Raw genomic sequence first — 26181 nt, 5'->3', positions numbered from 1 at the left:
ACGCAAATTTGCCCCATCCTATTTTTTTGTAAACAGATGTCTGTGGGTCTAAAGTAGTAAAGGAGTTCTTGGAAACATGGATGTAAAAAAAAGGCAGAAGAAAAATTACAGAACCAGGGGAAAGTCAGCTCAATGTTTGGAATTAATGGTTAGTAGACTAGCGGGCTCACTCTTGTCACCCGGAAATACTTCAATCTGCATAAAACAATGGCCTCTAGATTCGTATCGAATCTTTTACAAGTAGACCTTCTTTGACATAAATGATTTACAACAATTACGCAGCAAAGCAGAAGCAATTATATTGGGCCGACTCACGAAAGCGTTTGGGAGTGTGGAAAGTAGTTCTACAAGAGTATTTAATGAAAAGCCGTCTCCGGCAATGAGGAGCAGAGAGTTGAAAAGCAATGCTCTGCAGGACAGCACCTACTTCCGGTTTGGCCGGCAATGCTTCCGGGTCGCCGCAGGCAGCGCGGCGGCCCGCCCTGCACGGGGAAGGGAGGCAGCTTTCGAGGAGGACAGCACCTGGCTGCGAGCGCGTTCTCGTGCGCGTGGCCTTAACAAATCGGCGCGCGCGGCGAGTGCTGTCCTCCTGGGAAGCTGAGCCGCTAACAATAAGGTCCCTGGCGAGAGCGAGCTTCGCTCGCTTCTAGCCGAGACCTAAAAACATTAGCAAGATTAACTAATGTCAATTGGCAGTCATGTTGGTATCCTTGTCTTAATACTTGAGTGGAATAGAGTATGTTCTAGTGATGGAGGAAATTCCTTTTTTTCCAAGAAAAACGTGGCATGAGCGTTGTGGTGGCTCAGGAGGAGGTGGATGCCTCGTGGCTTGAGCAGGAGGGAATAGATTTTTGCAAAACATGCACTGTGGGTAAACCCACCACGACTGAGCAAGCTGCCCACACCCATCTCAGCCTAACCTGACCGAACTGATATCAGAAAAGTAAGCACGTCAGATTGAAGTAGTTGGAATAGTAGTGCTCTTGAAGTCTATAGACCTGATTCACAGCCGGGAGTGGGTATCAATATTGTGGTTTCCACTGGTATTTCTGAAACTGAAATCCTGATGCAAAAGTTGTGCTCTCCTAGACTAGACATGTATGAGAAATTCTGCGTAGCAGTTGCAGCAATGAAGGTTACCAAATTCGAAGCCTTTTAAAAGGACTCCATGTTCCAGTACAACAATGCTTCAGAGTTAGAGGTTGGTTAATGATTTATTAAAATAGTAGACATGCTTTCAAAATGCTGTGAATTACCAAAATAGCACACTCTTCACAATTATTTGTGTTTCCGCCTACAGAAGTTGTTTGTAAATGTCGTGACCTTGACCATGCCTTTTGTTATTGTAGGAAGGTGGATATCTGACTATATGGGTACCCCAACTTTTTGCCTAGTGTTTAGCTGGTTTTCGAATTAGTTGGCCTGGGATCCTGCTAATCAGGGCCCCAGGCTGATCTCACTGTAAAATGGACTCCATGTACTTTAGGTACATCTCCAATTGGATATTGGGTCACCTTATGAGCCCCTGTATAGTGTACCATAGGTACCCAGGGCATAGGTGCATCCAAGGCCTACCAGGGGCTGCAGAATGTATTATGCCACCCCTGGCTGGCCATTGACACAACTGGCTGATCACTCAGCTGGGGCAAGGTTGTGTTATCACCCCTTGCTTAGGTATAGTATCCCTATACCTACCATTACATATAGACACATTATACCTATAAGTCACTCCTATGGCAGGCCTTGACAATCCTGAAGGCAGAGTGCTTGGTTTTATGTGAGATGGTGCTCTAGCATGAGCTGAGCCTGTCTGCAGCTTTCGGAACCATGTCCTTGTAGCTGTTCTATGATATAGCCATACCATATACTCTTAAGTGCATTATAATCCTCGAGGTTAATGCTTACTTTGGTTTGGCTTTATCAAAACATGTTGTGTAAGGTGTCATACACTTTGTAATACTACCCCCCCCCCCCCCGCCAGTCCTGGCGGCGGGGGTAGCATTCCACCCTTCTAGAGGGAAAAGACATGTAGTTGTAGCTTTACCCGGTTAAAGTTGAACAGAGCCTCAGCATCACAAAATGGATGCTGCTGCCACAGACACAAGTCTGACCTCCTGCAGCTGGGAGCCCTTCCAGCGAGGGAGGCCTGGACAATAGATTTCCTGCCTTGGGAGGTGCTAGCACCTCCCCAGACAGGCTATAGTGTATTGGGACAAGGTGGGTTGAATGAAATTAGACACTGCCTGGGGCACACAAGGTGCTCCATGCATAGGGTGGCTCAAGCCAGTTGCTGGAGCACACCAGCCCCAGCTCTGGCGCGAAACTGGACAAAGGGAAAGGGGTGTAACCACCCCCTTCCCAGGTTCCACCCATAGGAGGGACCTAGCAGGTAATCCAGCCCCATAGATTGGTATAAAGCTAGGAGCTGAGTCTAGAAACTTTAGATTATCCTGAACTGAAACTCTGAAATGAAACTCTGGACCTTCGAAATTCTACTGCAACTAGAAGACTGAAGAATCTCCTTTGTGGTCAAGGAGTGACCACCCTGTGCAAACAGGCACAATCAGTGACTTGCCGGTTTGCTTTATCGACGCTCCTGCCGGAGCCCGAAGACTTAGCGACGCAGCCTCTGGACTTCCAGACTTCTCTGACCCCGACCCACATCCACAGCAAAGCTGAGACCCGTGGCGGACACGAGAGACGTGGGACCGGACTACCTGCAATACCTGCTTTTTGCTAACTGTGCAGCTTCTGAGGCGTCCTCGAAGTAGTCCATTGGGACTTGAGAAACCCCAACCCCGAGCCGTAAGTGCACCGAAGCTCAGCCCTCCACACTCCAGGAGTGCCGCATGGGGCCTGCTCGTGCATTTCTTCTCGACGCGTCTTCACGGTTGCTAGCCCGCTGGCTAGTGGCCCTCCTGAAGACATCTTTACGAATCAACACCGCTTGCCTGTTTGCTCCGGGCTTGCTCCTGCTTTCCTGTAAAGGGGAAGCTCCCCAGACCTTGCTGGTCTGAACAGAAGCCGATCTTCCCTTCCTGCGTGGGTTCCCTTTGCCAAGGCTTGTTGACTCCAATCCGGAAGCCGACACCGCCAACAGTGAGATCCTTCGTGGGACAGTCCGAATCCAGCGCCTGGTCGTCATCGACCCCTCCTGGTCCACGTGGCTGCAGAGACGAGCTTCACTTCGTCACCTGTTTACAACTCGACATCGCCTGGTTCCTTCCTGCTTCCTTCCTGGTCACTGGCTAGTTACCCAGACTCTGTCCCCTCTGCTTTCAGGTTCTCCACTGCTTCGATCCACCCTTGGATCCAACCGGACATCTTCCTCCTGGCCGCCTGCAGCATCTTTGTGCAGCTCTCCATAGGATTCGATGACGAAACCCGACACAAAAGAACACCTATGCACCCGGCTTCCCTGGGTGAGGTAACTCTAGTACTCCGGTGCTCCTGTGGGTAATAACTATCCAAGTGTCCTAGTTTAACTGGGTTTTCCTGTAGTCCATCCGGAAGTGTCCGAAATCAACTACTTTACAAACTTTAAGTTCCCATTGAAAGTCTATGAGAACCCGCATGTGTGTTTAGACACTGCACACGCATCCTGTAGGACTCTTGCTTATTAACCTTTGGTTACTCTGTGTAGTCCCAGCGATTCCCTAGGCCCTAGGCCTATTCACCTGTCCTGAAGTGGTTCTTATACCACTTACTTAGTATATGGTTCGTGAGGCCACTAGGGCAGAATTGTGTATGTGCAACTTATAGTATGCTTATTGAGTCACTTGTGCTGTATCTCGAACTCTGACCTCATAAAGAGTGCAGAGGGGTTGTGTTAGTAATAAATACATATATATATATATGATATATACCTTATGTGGTGTCCTTTCATTTGGTATTCAAGCGGTTATTATTGGTAAAACAATTGGCTTCACATGCTCTCTGAAGTATTAGCCTAAGACTGTTTTGCCCATGCTAGCACTAGGATAGCTGGTCTATAAGGTTGACTTTACAAGCATCACCATAAGGGTTGTTTGGACTGATACAGGGTGCCCACTAGAATAGTGGACATCACATATCAGGCCAACTTCTCACAGATATGACTTTATCACACTGGGGCCAAGATATTAATCTGTGCATAAAAGTGGTAGATGATGATGACCTTCACTGGAGCTAGAACACTTCAAAGTGGAGTGCAGGCCGATGAGATCTGTTTACTAAAATCATAAGTATGGGATAAGGCCTCGTGCTCATTTCTGTGTTAAAACGAGGCCCAGTGGTGCATTTTGGAGAAATATGTATTTTATACAGCACTGGGACTCGAACCTGGTTCTCCAGGTCCCAAAAATAAGCAGCTCTGCCCATTAGGCTGCATCTGTGTTTATCAATTTATGTGTGAAACGTGTATACAAGTGGAATGATTGTGTATGATCACTTATAGTGAGCCCAGTCTATGTTGAAATGGGTTTGAAGTTAAAAAAAAAAATGCTGAAAAAATACTGGAAGTGTCACCCGGGGGGTTTTCTTTGGAATACATACATGGGCCTGTTTTTTAAACTGGACTAAGAGGGCATAGTTCAGCACCTTTGCAGCTGTGGTGCTGCAACAGCCTTCAGAGTAGAGGTGATGATATCTGTGTTACATCACTGAAGTCGGAAGTATTGTGAGAAATCCTAGCTTTGTTCAAAATATAGCAAATGTATTCAGAAAGAGAGTGGTAATGGGGTAGTATGTAGCTGATGGTCCATTTTGGAGCGCACTGTTGCAAATATATCATTAAAGCCTCACACAGTAGTGCACTGTAACTTAAAGACAGCACATTTTACTTTGAAATAGTCACTAAATTTGCACATACATACAGTGTTGCTGATAAAACTATATAGCACACAAATCTTAATGTGTGGGAATCTGGTTTCAATTAATAGTTATCATTTGCATATCCCCAAGTAAAAGCATCTTGATTTGTTTCGCTCCTATTTAAATCTTTCTTTCCATCACACTTCAGAATTACAAAATAAGTGCTTCATTTTTGCTTTCCTAACTTATCTGAAATACAGGTGTCTAAAGTTTGTTGTGTGTTACAAAAAATCATATCCTACACCCATACTTTTCACACTCCATGTACCCCAACAAGATGGCAGCATGGTTCACTTTAAAAGCTCTTCTCACTTTGCAGTCGGAGAAAAAAAAGTAAACACCAATCCCCACTTTAAACGTATAGGCATCAATTTATCAGAAGACATAGCCTGACATTTGACCTCTGTCTTTGAAGCACAAGTGTGACAAGGTATATGCAAAGTATAAAGGCATCTTTATTTATTGTTGCTCTTTTGCGACCTACCAGAATTCTGCTGGTGACTCACCAGTGAGTCGGTACCTATGGTTTGGGAAACTCTAATTGGAAGGTTTGTGTGAGTCCTTTTCTTTGTGTCCCTGGGCAGTCAGTCAAAGGTTACTCGATACTACCCTTTGTGTAAGGTCATTTACTACTGGTGTTCCAGTGTACTCTAAATGGAATAGCCAAGGAACTCCTTTAAGTTGTTTCACTTTTGCAGGGTAGCAAGGTTGAGCAGCCAATGCTTTAGAGAGTCAGACATAATACTCTTCAATGTTCAATCAATAATTTGTCTTTACCGAAGCGAACTTTAATAACAGATAGAAGTACACTTCGACATAAGGTATAGAAAGAAAATCAGATGGTCATCGTACCTCTGTGCCCAAGTTACAATCCCAAACTTATTTTTAGCTCCTTCGCACTAGGCATGAGAATTCTATTTAAAATTTGTTCCCAGGATATAATCTTATGTGGGGGCTTCTCCGGCCTCGTGATGAACTGGGCAAAGTCCGAACTCGTACCGCCTCGCCGAAGCCACAACACTAGGAACATGGAATCTGCCAAATATCAAGGTATCATACTACACCGGCAGAAGGACATGGTGGTCCGGCTAAAGTATGGGCCGACTGTAGACCAATTGACCACACAAATTGAGTGCTAGAACCAGCTATCCTTATCCATGGCAGGCTGTATTGCAATTATTAATGATGGTGGTCCACCCTAGATTCCTCGGTTTATTCATGAATATACCGATCCCACTCAGCTACAGCTTCTTTGCTACCATTAAAAGCCTTTTGACCTGCTTTGTTTTCAGAAGGCAGACCTCTGATAAAATGGGACACCTTGACACTCCCCTACAAGTGAGGAGGGTTTGGGCTACCTGACCTACAGTTGTATTACCTTGCCGCACTATGTCAATTTGCTTATTATGGGTATCTTGCACATCCCAATGCTGTACTGAGGATTCTCTTTTTTTTAACATCTGAAATGGACCTGCACTCATATACAGAAATACTGGTCAAAAATCCTCTCCCGGATATCCACCATGATTGACAACGTGCTCATACCTGATCCCTGGCTAGTCCTCCTGGGATATGTCAGGGACATTCCGACGGGGGTTCTCCTGGGCAATCTGAGGTCCCTGACATGCAGACTTTATGCGGTCTTCCTTGAAATCTGGTCACTTCCTCCTGACAGGCAAAGTGCAGGTTGTGAAGGCTAGTATGTCTTTCTTCTTTGGTCATGGTGCAAGGTGAGTCCACAGACTTGTCAGACATAGGCCCAGTCAAGAGGGAGACATACCTATTCACAGGTTTCGCTCCTGATTCATACATCTTAATTTCTTACACAGGTGTGCAAGTCTAATCATCCAGCCAACCATGATGAAACCAGGTGTACTTTGACTGGAGCTCTGAGGGGGGCAAAATATGCCTTCCTCTGGTGGCTAAGGCAGCCTGCCAGATCCAACCAGAGGGTCTTCTGTTTGCAAACGTTTCATGGCTCCTCTGCTCCTAAGGAAGGATTGTTTTGTGGCGTTGCTATCGTATTTCTTGGGTTTCTTTCCGGTGTCCCACACTGAAACCAATATGGGCTGGCCTGGACTGAGGTGTTATGTCGATTCACCTTCATTTGGGGACTCTGTTGTCAGGGGAAGATAACCACAATAATGGGAAGAGGGCAAGGTGAATTTCAATTGGGTAGGTAAGACCTACTCTGAAATAAAGGGAGTGGACTGGCTACCTCCCCCACCTACGAGACAGTAGTTTCGGGGAGGTGGACATGATAGTATACTTGTGTAACCCCCAACATCCCACCACAAGCAGGAGATCACCATAATTTACAGCACATGCATGGTGTTACCCCCAAAACTCACCAGACCATTTACAGACAGTGCGTGCATACTTTTTTCTGACATGAAAAAAGGTCCTGGAGCCCTGTAATGGGGCTTAAATAAGCCTTATATTCGGGAGAACCAAAATGCGGTTTCTACACAGGCGTACAGGTAAATAGACATGTGCCCACAGCTTTAATGATGCTGCGTTAGCCGTCAGTCACCACATATCTTGGCTTCACAAGACATTAGCCACTCTCAATTAAAAAGTGTCCAGTAGGCTTGCGTGAATGTCAAACTCACAGGGGAAAAACTGACAGGGCTGTCAAGAAACCTACAAGAGCAGTGCAAGCCACATTTTTTCCCAACATTGTTTGATTAAATTGATAAGTAAATTAAGGAAAAAAAGCTAACCATTTAAAAATGGAGTATGTTGCGATTGATTGCCAGATCAAATTAACTGCCCCACTGCTCTGTTTGGGTGTGTAAAGCCTACCACTTAGTATAGTGGAGAACACCGATTTATTTGCATTATGCATTTGCTGCACAGTTATCAAACATTTACTTCACTATTATGTAAAGTAAAGGATGATTTAAAAGAGGGGGCAGCAACCTGGCATCTATGGATAATTGCTCCAGTATTCAAAGTGGAAAACAGGAGAATGAACAAAGCCAGCAGAGGTTGTTTCTAGCTATTTCCTCCCTTTACATGGTCATAATTGTAGTTTTACAAAGTCACACATCCATTGTCAACTGTGTTTTCATTGCCTCAATTTACACTGTCATCCAATTGATACATTTTCGTGTAACATTTTGAGGGTAACAGGTTGAGGGGCAGAAATCAGGAGTTGGCTTGTGGGGTTGAGTAGCTGACAATGTTAAATCATTCACATTGTATCGATTTTGATGTTACGGTAAGTTACATGCGAAGTATATCAACAGTGTAGTGATGTTAACGTGTAAACGCTGTAGACGGTCTAATATACTCCTTCTTGCAGGAAAACCAATGCGAGAATTCAGTAAAATCGTTGGGGAGCAATGTCCTTCTCACCAGCTGGCTAAAGTTAGAATGCTACCCCAAGAGATTTTCAGTGGTCAGACAAATTGCAAGCATGCCTCCCATCCGCTTTTGTGTGTTTTCTGTAACACCCTAAATGGCTAAGGGTATGCCCAAATGTGGGTCCATTGTTCACTGGCACTGAAAACGAGCTGCACCCAACTAACCACGTCATACAGAAACTGGTGTTGGCAGTTCGGGCTGGACTGTTTCTATCGAGCTCAAGTGAGACTGAGTTGCATATAGCTGACTCTAATCTGCGGTGGCATAGCGAGCAAAAAAACTATGGGTCAGAATGCTACACTGAGGGAGTGCTAGTAGTTAGATTTATTGAAAGTTTTACTCCCATCACCTTTTGTGTTTATAAAGATAGAATTTATCCCTGTAATAAGTATAAACCAATTGTGACTCTTCAAGAGCACCGGATCCTGGAATTGTGAGATCCACATTGAGTGCCTCAAACAAAGAACTGGAGAACCTAAAGCTGTGGATTTCTTCGCATCTAAAGTGATTGCCCCCTAAATAAAATTGATGATCTGAACATAGATTGCTAGCTAGCTAATACCAGAAAGAAGAATGAGAACTGGTGGGAAGGAACCTCCGGTGTTCTAAACAAGTTAAGTTTGATTTTCATGTCCTTGCAGAAAGAAAATGCAAAAGATCTCCACCTATTAAATAAAGACACCTGTCCCTGATTGGATAATACCAGAATATATTGATGGAAGGCTGCAAAGGTTCCCTACAAATGTGGTTTAAGGTGCTGCAGGAGGCTGTACGCCTTACAAACTCCGCTCTAAGAGGACATATGAAGGTCAACAACTCATGCAGCATCTCAGCAGTTGAAGAATTACCGTTGCCTGGAAGGAACATTGGGGAGCCCACATTACTGTCTATCGAGCTAATACAAAAGGCCAATCCGCTTTAGGCAAGGAAAAACAAAAAAAATAATACGTTTGCCCTTCCAGAAGTTCAACATTAGCTTGACAGTTCTTACAACTTGCGGTGAGAGCTGAGAAGACTGGGAGATAGAAGTGAAATGTACTGCTTGTGCAGACAATCCAATGTAGTCTAAAATTACCATATGGCTAAGATTGATTTATTCCTCGGTGCAGCCCTTTTCCAATGGTAAACTTTTTAGAGGTTTGGCAAATCTTGCTTACATGAATGTTAATCGTCAATAATTTGATGGGTAAACAATCAATATCCTTAACTTTAGGATCAGTATTAGGTTGTGGTTCTTTCACAAATTTTGAGAAATTCCTGATTTGCAAGTAAAGGCGATTTCTTTAGATCGAGCCTAAGGGACAGCACAGCTGTCTGGTTGCAAAAGACCTATTGCGAGCTTACCAAGAACGTTGCTTACCATTGGTTGGCTTTACTGTCACTCATTTGACTGCTTCTTATTCGATGGCTTGTCTTATCAATCTGTCTCTCTATCCTGGAACATTGACAAATTCCCTCTGTTCTTCCACTGCTCACTATTGGGAAACAACTTTTTTTTTTGTACCAGCACTCGATTGGACTGTATGTTGGATTGCTCTCTCCGGTGTTCCTTTTCCCTTACTCGCACCCCCCTCTCCATTTGCTCCCCCCCAAGCTCTTTAAAGTGACAAAGTACATCACAGAATGACTCTCTGGCACTGGGAGTGCCGTCCGGGTACTTACTGTGTCCTCTTGTTGTTTACAGACTGAGTCAACGGTGCACTGTTTGTTCTGCATTCCTGGGAAACAAGATCAGCTCAGCTGAGATCACGCTAGAGTAGTGGGGCAGCACCATATGGAAGATACATTAGGAAATGCCTCAGTCTTAATTTTAGGAGAAAAGTTCCCTTTATGTTTTACTATTATGCTACATGTGCCTTTTACCTCATTGAGGTGCAGTACATTTAGACTGAAAGAAGTCCCAGCACACAAAGATGCACAGCTTACATTTAAGATTGTGTGTTTGCTGTCAACTTTTTACTGCTTGGTTTCTGTGCTTTTTGGGGCTATAAACTTTGTTTACTTGAGGGCATTGGAACATCAAGTTGTATAATCAGGTCAGCCGAGCCAAGACTGGAAACAGCGGAAAGTCAGACAGAACTTATGGAAGACCTCCAGCTGGAAGTGCAAGGTTTCTAATTACCCTTCTGTTCATTCTGAAATGTTAATTTCCATTTTATGTGTGTTGAATGTATGGAAAACCTAAACGGTGCTTTATTTTGTTTTTTTTAATGTTTTTTGTGACTCATAAGCATCGAAATCCAACAAGCTTTATGTAGTTAACACACAAAATAAAATGCAGCTTGTGTTGCAGAAGATCCTATATTATAAAATTTGACAAAACTATGAAGGTATCTTTTGCTGTCCTCCCAAATGCATCCAAATCTAAACACTTGTGGTCTAACTGAGGCACATAGTTTTTCTGAACTCTTTAGGCTGCACTCGCTATTAGGGCTACACATTGAAACTGGTTTTTAAATTAAGCTCTTGATGAATGCGTTGCTTCTGCCAACCTAGACCCAAAACAGCTCTAGGTGAGCCCTACAGTAGCCACCGTAACTATAACCGGGATAGAGTCCTCTTGTCCTGAAATGGTGGCTGCAATATTTGTTGTTGTTGTTGTGACCAGCCAATCTTACGACTGACTTACGATGGACTTGTGGGAGTCTCTTGGTCCTGCGGGGCGTGACGGCTGAAAGGGAAAAATGCCTCCTCAACCAATTGGATGGCTCCATTTTTTTTATTTGCGCAACCTCTGAACCCTCACAAACCCAACCGTCCATATAAACAGATATTTTTTAACCTTCATTTTCTCTAGAACTACTAAATGGATTTACACCAAATCACAAAGCCAGTTTTCTGGACCAAAGTCTAGCTTTGTGACATATACAGTGTAATTCTATTGAGCCGTTTCGCTGTAGCCCTTTAAGAAAAAAAAGAGAAAAAAAAGTCTGAGGAAAATTCATGGGTATTTACCATTTTTGGGCCCATCCGTTTCTCTTGTCCTCTAACCCCACCCCCACCCCCCCCCCACCCAACCCTGCTTTTTCTTGTCCCACACTTGCTTAACTGATATTCCTAAAACTTTCCATGAAATATCTAAGCAGGAAAGAGAACTTTTCTGGAACGTTTTGTTAATATTTCACAAACAGTGTCACAGTAATTGGCAGACCCTGTCCGTTTAAAGCACAGAGAAGTTTCTCCCTACTTTTGTGGCCCTGGGAGGTGGCGGTCCCTGGGGCTGTGGTGAAGGCCGTAGGGCCTCCCCTGCTATTTAGTTTAAAAAAAAATGAAGTATGTTCCCGGGGAGGTGGCAGTCCCCGGGGCAGGGCAGGTCTGTGAGGCTCCCCCACGTCATTTAAATTGGCCCAGAGAGGTGGCTGTTCCCAGGGCAGGGAGGCTCTGCAAGCCCCTCGCCCAACATAACTGAAAACTTCCCCAGGGAGGTGGCTGTCCACGGGGCAGCAGGCAGGTACAGTGGGCCCACCCACATTTCTAATGAAAAGTGCCCCAGGGAGGTGGCGATCACCGGGGCTTTGATAAATCCTAGGAAGGGGGCTTGGACGCCCCTCTCCTAAATTGACCATGTGCCCTGGCCCACCCGGGAGTTATGGTAAAGAGAACGCGGAAGCCCACGTTTGCTTTAAAAAAAATGATCATTTGGCTGTAGATTCGCCGAAAAATAAAATGCATTTTACCTTGGCGGGGACCCTCTCTACTCTGATGTGGTGGTGTCCCAGAGTGATATGGTGGTGTCCTAGAGTGATATGGTGGTGTCCTAGAGTGATGCGGTGTTGTGAGGCGTGCAGCAGTGTGAGGCGTGCAGCAGTGTGAGACGTGCAGCAGTGGCAACAGTGTGAGGCGTGCAGCAGTGTGAGTCTTGCGGTAGTGTGCAGCAGTGTGCGGCGTGCAGCAGTGTGCGGCGTGCAGCAGTGTGCGGCGTGCAGCAGTGTGCGGCGTGCAGCAGCGTGCAGCAGTGTGTGGCGTGCAGCAGTGTGTGGCGTGCAGCAGTGTGTGGCGTGCAGCAGTGTGTGGCGTGCAGCAGTGTGTGGCGTGCAGCAGTGTGAGGCGTGCAGCAGTGTGAGGCGTGCAGCAGTGTGAGGCGTGCAGCAGTGTGAGGCGTGCAGCAGTGTGAGGCGTGCAGCAGTGTGAGGCGTGCAGCAGTGTGAGGCGTGCAGCAGTGTGAGGCGTGCAGCAGTGCGAGGCGTGCAGCAGTGCGAGGCGTGCAGCAGTGCGAGGCGTGCAGCAGTGCGAGGCGTGCAGCAGTGCGAGGCGTGCAGCAGTGCGAGGCGTGCAGCAGTGCGAGGCGTGCAGCAGTGCGAGGCGTGCAGCAGTGTGAGGCGTGCAGCAGTGTGAGGTGAGAGGGTGTGTGAGGGTGTGTGAGGGAGAGAGGATGTGTGAGGGTGAGAGGATGTGTGAGGGTGAGAGGATGTGTGAGGGTGAGAGGATGTGTGAGGGTGAGAGGATGTGTGAGGGTGAGAGGATGTGTGAGGGTGAGAGGATGTGTGAGGGTGAGAGGGTGTGTGAGGGTGAGAGGGTGTGTGAGGGTGAGAGGGTGTGTGAGGGTGAGAGGGTGTGTGAGGGTGAGAGGGTGTGTGAGGGTGAGAGGGTGTGAGAGGGTGTGTGAGGGTGAGAGGGGGAGTGAGGGTGTGTGAGGGTGAAAGGGTGTGTGAGGGTGAAAGGGTGTGTGAGGGTGAGAGGGTGGGTGAGGGGGTGTGTGAGGGTGATGGGGTGTGAGGGGGTGAGGGTGAGCGAGGGTGAGGGTGTGTGAGGGTGAGTGTGAGTGAGGGGGTGTGAGGGTGTGAGGGGGAGGGTCCGAAGTAAATGGTGGCAGGGCAGACATCATTGCAGCTAGCAAGTCGATATTGAAAATGTGTTGACCATTTCCTGCACGTTATCTTCCCTCTTTGTAATAAACATGGTAAGTTGATAAATTACACAGTAAATGTGGCTCAAACATTTGTATACTCTCTACTCCGACCAAGGCTGTAATTAGTCACTAGTTACAGACCTGAAGACTGGATGTGCTCTCTCTAAACACACTGCAGCGGCAGAGCTGTGAACATCGGCCCAATCAGATCTGAACACAATTTGTCATAGATCATACATGCCAACATTTTAGGACAGGGATGTGGGAGATGTAAAATTGAAAATCTGGAGAATTAAAAAATATACATTGACTTCTATTGTGGAAAAAGCAATTTCAGGCGGGAAACAGCTAAAATAAAGCAATTTTTGGCTTGCAAAATCGGTAGTCTCCCACCTGAATCGGGTCTATTGGCATGTATGCATAGATAGACAATAAGCACATTGCATGGAGAGCAAAGGTTCCTTCTGCTGGTCTACGAAGCAGTCTGTAAGACATAGACACACACTACATGCTCTACTGCACAACCTCATGAACACACTACAAAGTCCGCAAAAGCTAAAGATAGAGCTAGGCAAACCCAAAGCGCAGCATGCATATATCTACAGAAATCTAAGATGAAGCAAAATTAAACACAAGGCTCATGGTGCCATCAAGCCACAGTCTAGCACACCATGACTGGGAATCCATCTTAGACGGAGCCATAATGAGCGAGTGGCCAACAGACCCTGTAACTCCCAGTGGGGTCCACGTGTTACTATGGTAATCCCTAAACTAAAGCCACAATAAACGTGTGGTAAATGGAGACTATAAACAACAAGCTCTCTTCATTGCTGTAGGGGAGGCGGGGGAGCGGAGCGCATTCCTTTGAAGTGTGATGGGGGGAGGGGCAGGGGAGAGGAGCGGCCACATCAATGGAGAGCTGATGAAGTGCTAGGATTCCACACGGCCAGACTGACTTCCAAAGAGAGAGATGTGCACAACGCTGGGTCCTCTGCAGAGTCCACGCATTTGTACCTTGGTCACTGATGGCAGCTCGGTGGCAACTGATTATGTGCTCGCTCATTGCATAATGTAACAAACTTTTGTTGCTGAGATCCTTGTGTTACTGGCAGGTTGTGAGGTATGAGCCATGTAAAATGGCTGAGTTAGTAAGGTCTCTTTTAAAAAAAAATAATAATAATTAAATTTAACCTGTGCGACATGAATGTAAAAGCCAGTAATTTTGCGTGGTGCGCAGCGTACTTGGGAATACAGGGACATATGGCATGGGACAGAGTAGCAGCGTGAGAGGGACAGAAATGCATATTTTTATCTCACAGCATGGGCGGGGGGCAGTATGTGACAGGCAGAGCGTGGGCAGAGTGGGACGCATCAAGGATGTGGGGTCAGATGGGCACATAGTATGGACGGGTGTGGGGGATCAGAGGCAATATGTGAAAGGAGCAGAGCATGCCATGGGGCAGACCGAGTGGAGCACAGCATGGACGGTGTTGGGGGAACGGGGAAGGCAGCATGTGACTGAGAAGCAGAGCGTGGGCAGGAGACAGCGTGGCGTGTAGAGTACTTGGGTAGAGAGGGACACTTAGCATGGGGCAGACTAGCAGCGCGAGAAGGGCAGAAATGCTGATTTTTAGCGCACAGCATGGGCGGGGGGCAGTATGTGACAGAGCCAGAGCGTGGAATGTTTTTAAGACAAACTTAGAGAGGGCTAAGCGTCCCGGCAGACAGGGCCCTAATTTAAACTCTGACACTGTTATAGAAGCAGCCGAGGGCAAGAGACTGCCCGCTGGTAAAACGAGAGTTTAAATTATTGGCATTGTAAATGACAAATCCTTTTAGTTATCAGTTCAAGGCATGGTCATTTACAATGACAATAACTTAAACTCTCGCAAATGCGAGACATATTGTGTTGCAAATGCTTATTATTATTAATATTATTTGTCATCTGGGTGATGGGGACACAATAAGAACAATTATAAGATATAGACGAGACAGACTAGAAGAGGCTGCATTTGGGGGAGGAGGGAGTTCAGCAAGATAGATTGCCTTTTAATTTGATCTCTCAACATACTCACATTCTGTGCAAAAATTAATTGACTTTTATAGTTGACACAATACCGGTTTGCCAGGCTGAAATTGTAGAGAAACAATGCGGTCCCAGGTGTGACTGTGTGTCAGAACATGTCCCACATATCATCCCCTCATTAACGCCCCCCCTAAAAAAAATAGTGTGCAATAGTATTCCAGCTAGAGGCAGCATTCTTCGTCCACTTCCGAACCGTGTTGGATCTTTCTTCGTACCAAGGCGGGGGCAGGAAAATGCTGCAAAAATCTGACCAGAATTGTTTCCACGGTGGGCGCTTGTACAGAGCCCACGAGGTTCTGTTGGTCAGGAGCTGTGGAAACGGCAGATAGCTCGGTGTGTTAGGTACATGCTACAGGGATCTGTGTGTAACACTGTCACATAGGTCTTAAATTCCAATGCGGGCACGGAAAATGCATTAATTTTGCTAATTTTAATTTGTAAAGAGATTAATTCTGTCGTTGTTGCCGCCTCAGGCCACTTTAGAAGAAGGGATATCAGAGTGGTTCATGAAAGACAAGGAGGGCAACAAAAAAAGTCCACGCGTGCCATACGTTGGTATGAGCTGATTTAAGTCTCCCTGCTGGAAGCGATGGAGCGACTAGAAAGTCTTGTCGGGGATAGTCGTCCAGTACTGTAGGGCTTATGAGCAATGTTCCCTCTAATTTTTTTCCCCTGTGTGCGGCAGATTAAGGTCTCTGTGCACTGCAGCAGAGGCTATGTGCGCCAAGAGCCCGACCGTGCTTGTGGAACAGGGCTGATATCCTCCGGGATCAAGTTTGTGCTCTATAAAACTATATAAATAAATAAGTAGGATGAAAAAACTGGGGGTCTCTCAAAGAGGCGTGACCAATTCAATTAATGGCGAGGCTTTAAAAAGCAATTAAGCTAAAAATCTGTGCTTAGCATAGTGTGCTACCAGACTGATATTTAGCTTCTTCTGTCATTGCATCCAGATATATAATACAAGTAACATTACACCTACCAGAAGCCAGGACTATTGGCTTTGTCAATGGTTGTTTGTGGCATAAAGCTGTATAGAATATTGAAAATGCTTCTGCTCTTGTGGTAGAGGTTGTGGCTTAATACTCGAGCTGCCGCCTTAAGAGATGGGTTTTCAGTCTAAGGGCCAAATAAATATAAAAAAATCATGTAAATCGCTCCAATGCCTTTGGGTTGAGTTCGCCCTATATAAAACTTGCTGCATTTCTTTTCTAAATGCAGGGCTGTCTTTTGAAAGCACTTATGTTAAATGCAGCCCATGACGGATGCTGTGATCAGGGGGACCAACTAGACCCGAACTTCAGGGGGGGCTAACACTCCCAGCCAAGGCTGGCCCAAGCACTGATCCACACTATGCAACAGTGGCGCCCCCTCCCCCATTTCCTCCTCCTACATGAATTCCCTCACCACCACTCACCAACAATGCACCTCATCTGTCTACGCTGTTTATGGAAACAATGGTTCTGATGATGCCTAAAGGTCCATTCAGGAGTGACCCTCTGGGGGGGCACTAACAATTGAATGTGGGAAATTAATTATTGGAAAGGGAGTGATAAGTAATATACAAAGGAAATCGGAGGGTCAAGTATATAAAGGATTTTTTTCAAAAATAATAGTATTCAGGAGCTCACATAATAAGTGACAAGCAGCGTGGTGTGAAAAGTGAAGGTGAAATTAAAATAAAACATCGCATTGATAACAGTAGTGCGAACTCCTTCGAAAAGTTATACAAAGTAAAAGGAGTTCATGTTGTTGGGGGTCGACAGTGTTTTGAACTCATTTATTTGAGTTCATCATCAAGACAAACATTGGTGAGCAAGCTGAATCTAAAATCATTGGAAGGGGGGGGGGGGAGAAAAGGAAAAAATAATAAATATAACATAGTCTGATCCCTGGATATATTTATCACAGTTAAGTCACTATTTAATTTTAAAGGCTCCCTATTGAGTAAATATGCATATTTAGCTCATGCATACAATGCATATCATAGAGTAAATAGTCATTAAAAAAAATAGGTAATTAAGAAAACGGTCATAATTAGTAGTCGGAAAAACAGAGTAAACCAGATCTGACAGTTAAGAATGCACTTGCGAACTGGGCAACATTCGGAGTTCATAATTAATTAGATACAGTCAGGGAAGGGAGTGGCGCTGTTGTGAAGAATGACAAGAAAAATCTGAACGCAGCTGCGCTGATATGGAAGCCGTTATGAACTCTAATCAAGAAATGAGAGCATGTAAGGCGCGAGGACAAAGCACGACGACAAGTGATAAAGGTACACTTACTGGGTATGAACACAGTTAATTGCATGTATTTGGTGGAATGCGCCTGTGAGACACTGCAGTCCTTAACCCTTTCGATGCTGATGACGAGCTCAGCTCGTCATCACCCACGGGTGTCGTGTGCTGATGACGAGCTGATCTCGTCATGGTGCCACTAAAATGGCATTTTCCAGCACAGGAGGGGAAAATGGCCAGCAGTCATGTGGTTAAAGTGAGCGCATAGAAACCTTGGGAGGGAACGGATGGTCAATTAATTACCAGGTTCAAGGAGTGATGCAAATGGGTGTGAGAAGCTTGTAGAACAACAGTAAGTGATTTCTGCTGAACATGGGCCTTTTGAAAGTATTTATGTTTATCACAGCGCCCATCAAGGGCTGCATTTAACGGAAATACTTTCACAAGGCAAACAATCAGCCCCACAGCTTCACTCTATTTAGAAAAGAAATGCAGCAAGTTTGAAAGCACGAACGTGTGCTGTCAGATGATTGATTGTAAACTTGCTGCATTTCTTTTCTAAATAGAGCATGGCTGTGGGGCTGATTATTTGCTTTTTGAAAGTATTTCTGTTAAATGCAGCCCTTGATGGGCACTGTGATTAACATAAATACTTTCAAAAGGCCCACAATCAGCATTACAACTGCGCACTATTTAAAATAGAAAGGCAGCCAGTGCAGTAGCATTTTATTCCTTACGGCGCAGGAACGCTCTATCGGGATGTGCTGTGTGTGCGCGCGCTTCACACACAGCACTGCGCGCTCAGGAGAACTGAGATGCGCGTGAGCGCAGCCGCGCAGGTTACAGGGAACAGTGCTTATGAGTACGCTGGGTGGTACCACTACGCAAAATAAGCAAAATCTAACTGTAAAAAAAACTCCAGAGCAGAGAAAATGATATACGAAAACACCATGATAATTTCCACAGGCAAACATAGAAACTAGCAGGTTATTCGGCGTTTCACTTTGTGTGGCTCCCCCTGCCAACGTGTGGCTCTCGGACCGTGCTCTAAACTAATTAAATAAATAAACCAAACGTGTCCGCTAAAGTCGGCAGACTGCGCTCCAAGCTAATTATATAAATAAATAAGCGCGAGTGGGTGCCGGTGGTCAGGCTATCTTGATAAACAAGGCACGGCCTGCAGCCATGAATAATTGACGGCGGGGGGCGGGGCAGCTGAAGCCTTTGATGTGGCAAATGCTGCTGGCAGGGGGAAGCCTGTGGGGTAATGCGAGGCGCGGCCGTGAATAAGTGAAGGCGGGGGGCGGGCAGCTGAAGCCTTTGATGTGGCAAATGCTGCTGGCAGGGGGAAGCCTGTGGGGAAATGCAAGCTCGTGCACGAAGGAGCTTGTGGTCACATGATTTCACGTGAACTGTTGAGAATCCTCATCATAAAAAGTCAGCTTTGTGGATGGATGGCAAAAGGTCTCTCTACGAGACCTAAAAAGTACGCATTCTGTAACAAAATCTAGCTTTCTGCCAAATTTGGTGTAATTCTGCTCAGCAGTTCAGGCTGCAGTCCTGTTCAAAAAATTAAAACTCCCCATAGATTTAACATGGTGAAAATGCATTTTGGTACAGACCTTTTTCTCGGCCCCCTCTTGACGATTCACTCCGAAGCTTTTAACACACTAGCTTCAACCAGCTGCTGAACCAAAAAGGGGACTTTTGTGACAACTTTGTGGAGATTCGTGAAGCAGAGCCAAAGTTATTGGCATAACAAAAAGCAAACATACACACTCTCTACTGGCGGTAGCCAGTAGGTAGTTATAGTTGGGACCTCGTTTCCATAGATAAAGTGTTTTTTGTTTTGCTAAAAGCCTTTGCGCGGTTTGACAAATCTTCCTGAAATTTCCAAAACTAGTATGCCAATCAGTTCAGCTGCTGCCTGGAACGTTTTGAGGTGATTCAGCAAGCGGGGGCGTAGAAAAATGGGGAGTCCCAAAATGTATTTTCCTCATGCAATTTCCCTAAGGGATTTTAGACACGAACCACTTAGCAGAAAGCTATCTCTTGATACAGGAAGAGCCTTTTTTTTTGTAACTTGGGGTAAATCTGTTTTGGAGTTACTAAAGAAAAATGATTTATGGATATCTAGGGACGTGGTACCTCCAGCGATCCGACATTTCTCAAGATGAGATCTGATTGGCTGCCACCACTTAAACCAGTGTTGACAGCCATCTTGGGATTCGGGAGTCCGCCTTAGTCAACCCCCAAAAACCTGAAAAATTGAATAGACTGGATGAATAATCCGACCCCCTAGGCCTGGTGGCTGGACATGCGCATCTTTGTGCTTGGGGGATTATGCAGCAATAAAATTTGGGGGGCGCAAGTGGCACCCCTCCCTGGCGATTTTGGTCCAGGGGTCCCCATTCCCCGGTACCCGAACCGATGTTACAAAAAGGGGGTGGCCATGCAGCCCCCTCCTGAGCAGATTTAGGCCCGAGGACCCCATAAACTGGGGCCCAGCTACAAATTTAATAGTGAGGGGGGACACGTGCCCCCCCTATAGCCATTAGTGGCCCCGGTGACCCCATCCTCCAACGTCGGCTCCTGCTATGTCTGGAGGTGCCCACCCCAATGGTGCAGGCAGGACACCTGTGTTTACTCTTCCTTGGCATTTCAAAGCTCCCACCAAGCAAGAGAAAACACTAATTCTACTCCTAGCGGGCGGGAGCATGAAACATGGTTTCGCCCGCTGGGAGCATACATTTCATCGGTTTCTTTGCCTGCACTGATGCGGGCAAGGAAACATAAAAATATTGCTCATGTCTGCAGGGAGCAGTATTTTTAGCTGCTCCCTGCGGGTGCGAGCAATACCATCTCCTGCTGGAGGCGGGAGCCGGCTGGGGCCACAGGACCTTGGATCTTCCCCAGAGCCCCCAACAAGGAGATGGTGTGTGCCCTGGGTGGGCACCAGGGCACCCAACCTTTATTGGCTGGGCCCAGAGAAATGGGGTCCCCTGGGCATAATTAATCCGGGAGAGGTCGGCCGAAATCTGCCTTTAGGGAGGAAGGGGGAGGTGAGGGCTACACATCCTTTGGCAGTTTGAATAACGAATTGTAGTTAAAATTTACTTTACGTTCAAAAAATCCTAGGAATTCACTGGAAAATTAAAAGGTTAGAGGGACGGTATAGTTAAGTTCAGATTTTACACACACAAAAGTATAGAAATTGAGCAGTTCTAGTTATCTCAAGTAACTATAACTCGTGCCCTCGCCATGCACTGCTAATTATCCCACATATTACATCACTCATTCCATCTTCTATGACATCATTGAAAAAATCACTGCATTTGGTGTAAAATTATTGATGAGAAAACTGTATGCGTCGGTGCAGTTTAGGGAATGAGTTATAGTTACTGCTGGCACCAGGCAGTCAGGGCTGAAATGGTGCACTGTGCATTTGTCCTTTCAGTGTTCATGACATGGGGCCTTTGCAAGGCCCCCCACAGGTGCTTCAGTAGATTCTGCTGGTTAAGTCTGACTCCTTCAGAGGAGGGTTCAGACAGAACACCAAGCTCCTGTGACCCAAGTAGGCTGTGTTATTGGAACAATTTTCAGACTGGTGATGTGGACATCAATGCAACATCACTGATCAAACTATATAACACACAAAAGATAATGTGTGGAAATTGGGTTCCAGTGAAAATTTGTCATATAGGCATCACCAAGTTAAGTGTTTAGATTTATTTTGATCCCAGCAGAGGTTAAAGAAGTAGTTATGCCCATGCTGCTTGGTGGCTTCGGACGACAAGATAGCCACAGTAATCACTGCATTCATCCTGACGGGTGGAGGGCAGACAATGCAGTTAATAAAATAACTTAGACCTATTTAGGACCAAGACCTAACTGAGAAAATGAATGGTTTCAGCATTGCTTGTTACATTTTGTGCTAATAAAATGCACAGGTAACCAGTGGTGGTCGACGCAGATAAAGAGTGGTGAGGTGGTTGAATGGGACACGGAGGGAGCTCGCGGGGAGCTCATGGGGGGAGGGGGGGGGGGGGTGGTGTTCATAAAAAATAATAATATAAGACCTGGTGCTACCGCCTACCTTGCGCTCCTTTGCTTTTAGTTCCAGGCATCAGGGACTCCCCATTCAATCCCCTCATTACTCCTCAGCATGAAAGCAGCGTGGGGATTGGCCTAAAGGAGCTGGATTAGTGCTTGCTCAGGGTCCGGTGTCTGTGATGTTTCTCCAACCCGGCTGTGCAATTCTGCTTGGTTGGAGCTTCCTGCGCATGTCAGTTTGACCAGCCTAAGATGGCTGGCCAAACTAACATGCACACTTGGAAGTGCACAGACCACTCCTACTCCTCCCATGGCCGGCCCTCCCCGTCTCTTCCTGCACATGCTAGCTCAACCAGTAGCTGAAAAATGTAACGATAATAAAAATAGTTTTATTTTTCAGCTTCTGGCTCTAAGGCAGTTGAGCGACACTCCTCCAAGATTGCGGAGGAGCCACTTCTGTAGATACCTTTAAAAAACGTTTTGGGATTGCCAATTTGTAATTCCTCCTTCTTATAACCAGAAGTAGGAAAAGTTATGTTTGAGACCCACGGAAACCGGCCAGGATCTTGGAAAACTAGAAGTAGCTTCTCAGAGTGAGATAGGGAGAGAGGGAAACTTAAGTAACTGTTATAACACAATAATGTATTAGAGATGTTGGCAAGCCAATAAATTAACAGCGAGAACAGAGTTAAGGGTCTTTCTTGGCTCTTAGAGTAAGAGTGTCTCTTTGCCCCAAGAGCCCCGGCACAAGCTTAGCCATGGGACTTTTGGCTTGGAAATAATACAGCAAATATTTTCTAATGTGTCTTCAAAATTAAAAAATATATTTCTTTGATAAGCATTTCACCTTAGTACATCAGATTATATCCATTCACTGAGAGGTGTTTGTTAAAGGTGATATTTTTTAAATATGAACTTTAAAACATTCAAGCCCCATCTCCGCTACAACAGCAATACCAATACTGAACTAAGAGGCAAGCCATTTGTCAAGAGCAGCCTATAAGTGGAAAATATTCTTATTTTACATGGAACATAGACAATTACGTCAAACACAAGAGACTTTTGTAAAGCACACATTCTCCTGCAGTTCAAGGTTTCCTCATAATAAATAATGAAAAAATAGAAGGCACAATAAAATAATTGCCTAGGATCACACCATTGATCTCCGGTTTTCTGATCTCACAAAACAGCCACCAGATTTGTACCCTTTCTTGCTCCTGTTTGACATCAAAGTCTAATGCTTTGTCTTTCATTCTTGGTGCATGAGGCTAGAGTTTGTGTGGCAGGCAGTAGCCCCAAGAAAGCTCATCTCAGTTTGGGCGCAAGGGCTCAAAAGGACCTTGAGCTGAAACAAAGCGTAGTGTCTGGCTCACCCATGTTTGTACTTCGCTTATTTCAGGTGCGGAATACACAGAGCTAAGCTGCTACTGCCAGTGTGCTGCCTGTTTTGTGTGTGAGAGATCTTAGCTTGCACTGCTGATGACCATCTTGTACCTGTGCTGCGTGTGAGTGGAATTTACACTGCTGCTAAATGCTACACATTGTGTGTGTTTGTGTTTACACACAGGCTGATGAATATACTGCCCATGTTCTGTGCATGCGAGGAAAGCTTGCTTGTTTCTGCAGAAGAGGACCGGCCTACATGTTGAGCATTGGCAAGTGCACATAGAGCTGTCCTGTAGCCAAACTTTAGTAAACTGCACTGTCTGAACTGATACATTTCTAGGATTCTTTAGGCGACAATATGCATGGAGGTGAGAGGAGATGGCATTTGTGCCATTTTGCCTGAATAATTATAGGTAGGAAGCGAATTATAATGATGATCCACTGTTTCTTTGCATTTTTCATCTCTTTCTAGAAAGTCAAAGGCAAAGTTTAATTATTCAGATTCCAGCAAATCTTTTGAATAGATCACAGCCCAGGTTGGTTGTGTGATCCTCCTCCATCTCTGATCTGTAATTAGGCCAGGGCAGCATGGCAACGATTTTAACATGTGTGTTTGCTACTTGATGTGTCCGTTCTCCCATGACACCCTGTTATCACATTGTGGTCCACACGTTTGACCCCATGCCCTGACCGTCTCTTGTGGGAGACGAAAGGAGAGCCGGTCTACTCTGAATACACTGTGAAGGATACCACTGTGATTTTTGTGTGATGCACACCACAACAAAACCAAATCCAGGGGTGGTAAAAAAGCAAACACCTTTAGTCCAAGAACAAGGATACAACTAATGCCAGATTTGATCATCCTGCTCTCTCCACTACGGACAGACAGACGGCTGTCTTTTTGTCAAGTTTACTCCCATGGATTTTGAATAAAGAACATAAGAAACTGAACTTTCTTGTTTATTTGTGATGTCCAACCACCACTGATATTGGAAAACCTCTGTTTATCGAGAAACAACCAGGAGATCTATTAGTTTGTCCCTGTATACTTGTATGTTAGGAATGTGCTAGATTTGACCCTCTTGCTTCATTTCTAAAATTTATCGCAATCAAATTATCTCTTTGTCTATCTCGAATCAGCATGTACTTCCATTTCCTCACTGTCCAAAAATCCTTATTCACTCTAGAACCCAGTGGTGTAGCTAAGTTGCCAAGGGTCCTGCAAGGAAGGTAAACAGCTCTACTTTTAGTCCAGGAGGACTGTAAGAAAAAACCCAAACTGGTTGCAGTTGGCCGTCACACTTCGGAGCCTTAGTGCTGCAGCACATACTGCACTGATAGCTAAGCCTCTGTCAGAATGACTTCCAGCGATCAAGCATTCAGGAACCCTGTAGGAGCCAAATGAAACACTCAGCAGGAAACTGAGCAAAGAACCCAAAAAAGACACTTGTGTGGCCATTGCCCTGGATACCTATAGAGGAGGGTGCAAGCCTGCGCAAGAAGGGCTTTGTTGCCGCAGAGGGACTTTAATGTCTTTTGCACAATATGGACTTTCCCCAGCTAGACAATTGAAGGATTAACTTCGCTCCAAGCACAAATGCAAGAATAACATAAATGTATTTTTGAGTCTATTCTAATGCACGGGTTTTGACAGTGCAACTATCTAACAAACCTATTGCTTACAATATACATAGAGTGAATTTTTGGTCTGCTCCTATTACCCATTCGGTTTCTTCGACCAGCTGCTTCAAGGCATTGGCTTGTGACTTTTTTCATTTATGCCTTGGGTATGAGTATTCATCTGTCACCTAATGCTATTGTCTGGGTGTATCTTTCCACCGCCACTCAAGGGCTTGCATTAAACTGCCGAGGAACTACCTTACAACTGTTGCCCTCTTGATAGACCACTGCTGGCTTTCTGCCATTTGTCTCTCCTTGTTCCCTCCTGCTTCTTGTATCTTTCTTTCCCCATTTCTTTCTTCTCTGTTACTCTTTATTCACCTCAACCTCCACACTTTCACATCTCCCTCTGCCCATCCCTCCTTCTCCCCTGCTCTCCCCATCCCTTTGTCCACCACCCTCTTGCATCTCCCTCTTTTGTGTGCTCCTTGTTTCCGCTGCCTGCCCTTCCCTTCGAGTGGCTTCTTAAAAATACTGTCAGGACCAGGTATTTTTTCATTGAAAGAAAAGGTGAGCCATGCTGAAGGCTCCCTTGTCTTCAATACCGTCCTCTTTTTATGTCTCACTTTTAGCTGCCTGTTGTATAAATACATCTTTAAACGGTCTGTTGTATAAACGTGTTTTGTAAAGCTCGCCAGAAATATACTGTATATTCAAAGCTATCCAATTGCTTACCATTGGTCGGCTTTCTTGCCACTCTTCTTTTGTTTCTCCCTCCCCGTAGCATTACTTCTTTACCATCTGTCTTAAAGGATGAATTGTATCTTTCCACTGCTCGTATACAGAGAACAACTTTTTCTTTAAGCACTCCAGTGGAGCTCATGTGTTTTCATGCTCTCTCGCTTGTGAGCCAAGCCCCCCAGAACACTCCATGCTGCTCCTTCCTGTCCTCCAACTCGTCTATTTTTTTTTTAATTGATTTTTACTCCACCTGGGCATTTATTTCTTATTTTTATTTTACATTGTATTAATTTCCTCCCACTGACACAGCCTCAGCCTCAGCCTCCTGCTTGGTCACCTGGCTATTTTGCAATGCTCCCACCCACTTCTCCGTTGCTTCACCAACCCTCATTTCGCAAGTTCTTTTCAAATTTTTTGTGGGCCTGACAGCTGCCATGTGCTGCTGGGCTGCTCAGATTACAAAAAGTACCTTCATATAAGTAAAATTTCAGTGTTTATTTACTGGTATCTGCCATCTTGGAATGGTAAATAAAATGGCACCGACCTTGTCCACTATGTGTGCACATCCCTGATGATGCAAGCTTGTGCATAGGTCATAACCCATTCACACGCAAGGATATTTACAGCTGACATCCTGTTCCAGTTCTCTCATCTGTACACCTTATGTTTCTGAAGGTGCACAACGTCCGATAAAAATAATTTCTTATTGCTGATGTTGCGCGTCATCGGTCAAAGGCATTGGCAAAGCCAACAGTTGAAAAGGCAGGACCCATTGGCTTTGCCAATTCTTTGTGTTTAGGATTACATTGAAGAAAGTCTCAGAAATGTTTGTTCTGAGACTAAAGTAAGTGAGCGCAGCTATACATGTCCTTCCTGAAGGTTATGGACTAATACACCTTTATGAAAGGACTGCTATGGCTTTTAAAATCACAACACAAATTGCTGTGCCTGCATTTAAGAATGGCACCCTATCACCATGATCAGGCCTT

General features: G+C 45.4%; 1 protein-coding gene across 1 annotated transcript in view; it reads left to right on the top strand.

Annotated features, from left to right (window-relative positions):
• The window catches only part of FKBP15 (FKBP prolyl isomerase family member 15), a 384455-nt gene that overhangs the window by 115272 nt on the left and 243002 nt on the right, over positions 1–26181 (top strand). The window lies entirely within an intron of this gene.

This window comes from Lissotriton vulgaris, chromosome 5, assembly GCF_964263255.1.
Source record: "Lissotriton vulgaris chromosome 5, aLisVul1.2, whole genome shotgun sequence".
Classification (NCBI taxonomy): Eukaryota; Metazoa; Chordata; class Amphibia; order Caudata; family Salamandridae; genus Lissotriton; species Lissotriton vulgaris.
Note: the sequence above shows the minus strand (reverse complement) of the source record. Positions and strands in the feature narration are given on the sequence as shown.